The 3,193-nt window shown below is 41.9% G+C and overlaps 1 protein-coding gene and 1 pseudogene across 1 annotated transcript in view; one reads left to right on the top strand and one right to left on the bottom strand.

The window, feature by feature from the left end:
* BMP15 (bone morphogenetic protein 15) overlaps positions 1 to 3,193 on the bottom strand; it is a 12,031-nt gene that overhangs the window by 2,773 nt on the left and 6,065 nt on the right. The gene's annotated exons all lie outside the window — the stretch shown is intronic.
* LOC138177808 (cytochrome c, somatic pseudogene) lies at positions 1,181 to 1,458 on the top strand (annotated as a pseudogene).

Raw genomic sequence — 3,193 nt, 5'->3', positions numbered from 1 at the left:
TGTGTATGTGTGTGTGTATGTGTGTGTGGTGTGTGTGTGTGTGTGTGGGGTGTGTGGGGTGTGTGGGGTGTGTGGGGTGTGTGGGGGGTGTGGGGTGTGTGGGGTGTGTGTGTGTGTGGTGTGTGTGTATGTGTGTGTGTATGTATGTATGTGTGTATGTATGTATGTGTGTGTGTGTGTGTGTGTGTGTGTGTGGAGAAAGAACAGGGTTAGAATGTGATAATGTACATATGGGTAAGAACAGAACAAGGTAGGGGAAGAGGAGGCAGAGAACCGTAGTAACGAGGCAGTTAGGAGAAGGGAAGAACATAGAAGAAAGATGAAAGATTCTGAGAGGCAAAGGAGGGAGGGCATTCCAGGCACAGGGAACAGCTAATTAAAAGGCATGGAGACAGGAGATGGAAATGTCTCCGTTTTACAGAAGAGAAGATGAAGGCCCAGAGAAGTTAAACCACTTGGCTAAGATTACACAGCTAAGACCTGGCAAAGACAGGATTCAAACCCAGGTCCTCTAACCCCAAACCGAGTGTTCTTTCTATGGTATCACTTTCCTTCATGGGTGTTCCTACCTACCCTGATTCTTCACCAAAAAACCCAAACCTTTCAAGGATCAAATGCTCAGCAAAGATGAAAAGATGGAGTCAGACCCAAGGCTGGTGCATTAGCATCCCTTGCCAACAGGGAACTCAGCAGCCATAGACAAGGGAGCAGCTAAAGAAATAGGCCAGCCATTCTGCAAAGAAATTCCCAACTATGGGAGGCAAGGCACTCAATCATGTCTATCCTTACACCAAAACATTTCTACTGATCCTTGCTGTTGTGGAAAAGAGCTAGAAATAATTAAGGAGCAGCGATGCACTGGGCCTGGAATGAGAGCAGAGTTCAAATCCAGCCTCAGAAAATTCCTAGCTTCGTGACCCTGGGCAAGTCTTCTAATCTGTCTGCAGAGGTTTCCTCAGCTGTACAATGGGGATAATGACAGCACCTGTCTTGAAGGCTTGTTGAGAGAAGAAATTGAGACAATAATTATACAAAGCACTCAGCATAAAGATATTCTTATTCTCCCCTTCTCCCCAATGGAATATTCTTGGGCCATAGAAGACAATTCAAGGGCAGAGGCAGCTCGAGTTGCAGCACAGCAGAGAGTGGGCTTGGGGCTTCGGGCCAAGTGGAATTCACCATGGCTGATGTGGAGAAGGGCAAGAAGATCTGTCCAGAAGCATGCCCACTGCCACACTGCCCAGAAGATGGGCCCCGATCAGAACAGGCTTTTTAGCTGGAACACCAGTGGGTCTCTGGGATTCTCTTCTACAGATGCCAACAAAAACAAAGGTGTCACCTGGGGAGAGGACACACTGATGGAATACTTGGAAAACTCTGAGACGAAAGTGATCTGCACAGGCATTAAGAAGGGAGAAAGGACAGACTCAATACCTAAAAAAGGCCACCAACGAGTAACAGTTGTCTGCGGCCTTATTATGAAAAGGAGATGTCTCATGATGAGATTTCTTTTCTTTTTTTACATGTATCATAACAACCCAATTTAAATTGCTTTCATCACCCAGAGAATTTTGATCATGAATGGCTGTTTAAAAAATTTTGTTCAGCAGTCCTAATAAAGGAATGGTCATAATTACAGCGTCAACCAAGCTATTACACTTTTTAATTTCTTTTAAAAATTTTGATCAGGGACTTTGTTTTTTTTTTTAAATCAAAGGCAATGCGCTCCACCTCTGTCTTGGAAAGTTTTGATTGAATCTCACTTCTTTTACTAAACAATGGGGAAAACAGACTTGAAACTTTCATAAGACTTTTACATATAGTATGTTTGGGGGCGGGGGGAGAAGTTATCTTTTGGAAAAAGTTCTGCCCCAGCCTGTCCAAAGGCAAGGTCAACTGAATCCAAACAAACCCCACAAATTTCCCATTCAAATTCCCTAATATTCCATGCATAAGCAGCTTAATTACAATGACTTGATTAAATACTGCCTTCAAATTGTTGAAAGGAATTTCAGTGTATTTTCTTGTCTAACAATCCTGAGTAAACAGTTCTCAGAAGATGAAATTAAAGATATTTATAAGCATATGAAAAATGTTCTAAATCACTATTGATTAGAGAAAGGCAAATCAAAACAACTCTGAGGTACCACATCTCACCAGCCAGATTGGCTAAGATGACAAAAAAAGGAAAATGATAAACGCTGGAGAGGATGTGGGCAAATTGGAACACTAATATGTTGCTGGTGGAGTTGTGAACTGATCGAGCCATTCTGGAGAGCAATCTGGAACTATGGCCAAAGGGCTATAAATAAGTGCATACCCTTTGACCCAGCAATACCACTTCTAGGGTTTTATCCCAAAGAGATCAGAGAACTGGGAGGAGGACCCGTATGTACAAAAATATTTATAACAGCTCTTTTTGTGGTGGCAAAGAATTGAAAATCAAGGGGATACCCATCAATTGGGGAATGGCTAAACAAGTTGTGGTATATGGATGTAATGGAATACTATTGTGCTGTAAGAAATGAGGAGCAGACGGACTTCATAATAACCTGGAGAGACTTATATAAACTGATGCTGAGCGAGAAGAGCAGAACCAGGAGAAATCTTTACACAGACACAATTGTATGTGTGATGACTAACTTCAATAGACTGGGCTCTTTTCAGCATATAAGATTATAAGACAACTCCAAAAGACGCATGATGGAAAGAGATACCCACATCCAGAGAAAGAGATTCAGAGTCTGAATGCAGAGTGAAGCAAACTACTTGATCTTTTTCTTTTCTCTTGTTTGGTTTTGTTTCCTCTTCCCCACTGATCATTCCATCAGTTATAATCCTTCTTTACAACCTGACTAATGATTAATGTGAAGATATTTGTAGATACTACATTTGAGTGAATGCCTCCATGACCAGGGGGTAGGGGGAGACAGAGGGGATAAAAATTTGAAACTCAAGGGACTGTGGAACTGAATGTTGTAAACTAAAAGTAAATAAACAAATCAATTTAATTAAAAAAAAATAAGAATGATTATTAAAAAAACAACCTGAGTAAAGAACATCCTCTCCCTCCTCTCCCCCTCCTCCCTCTCTCTCTCTCTCTCTCTGTCTCTCTCTCTCTCTCTGTCTCTGTCTCTCTCTGTCTCTGTCTCTCTGTCTCTCTGTCTCTCTCTCTGTCTCTCTCTCTCTCTCT

This window comes from Petaurus breviceps, unplaced genomic scaffold (genome assembly GCF_028583685.1).
Source record: "Petaurus breviceps papuanus isolate PSGF00001 unplaced genomic scaffold, PetGlider_PUasm1.0 90451, whole genome shotgun sequence".
In the NCBI taxonomy this organism is placed as follows: Eukaryota; Metazoa; Chordata; class Mammalia; order Diprotodontia; family Petauridae; genus Petaurus; species Petaurus breviceps.
This window is presented reverse-complemented; position numbering and strand designations above follow the sequence as displayed.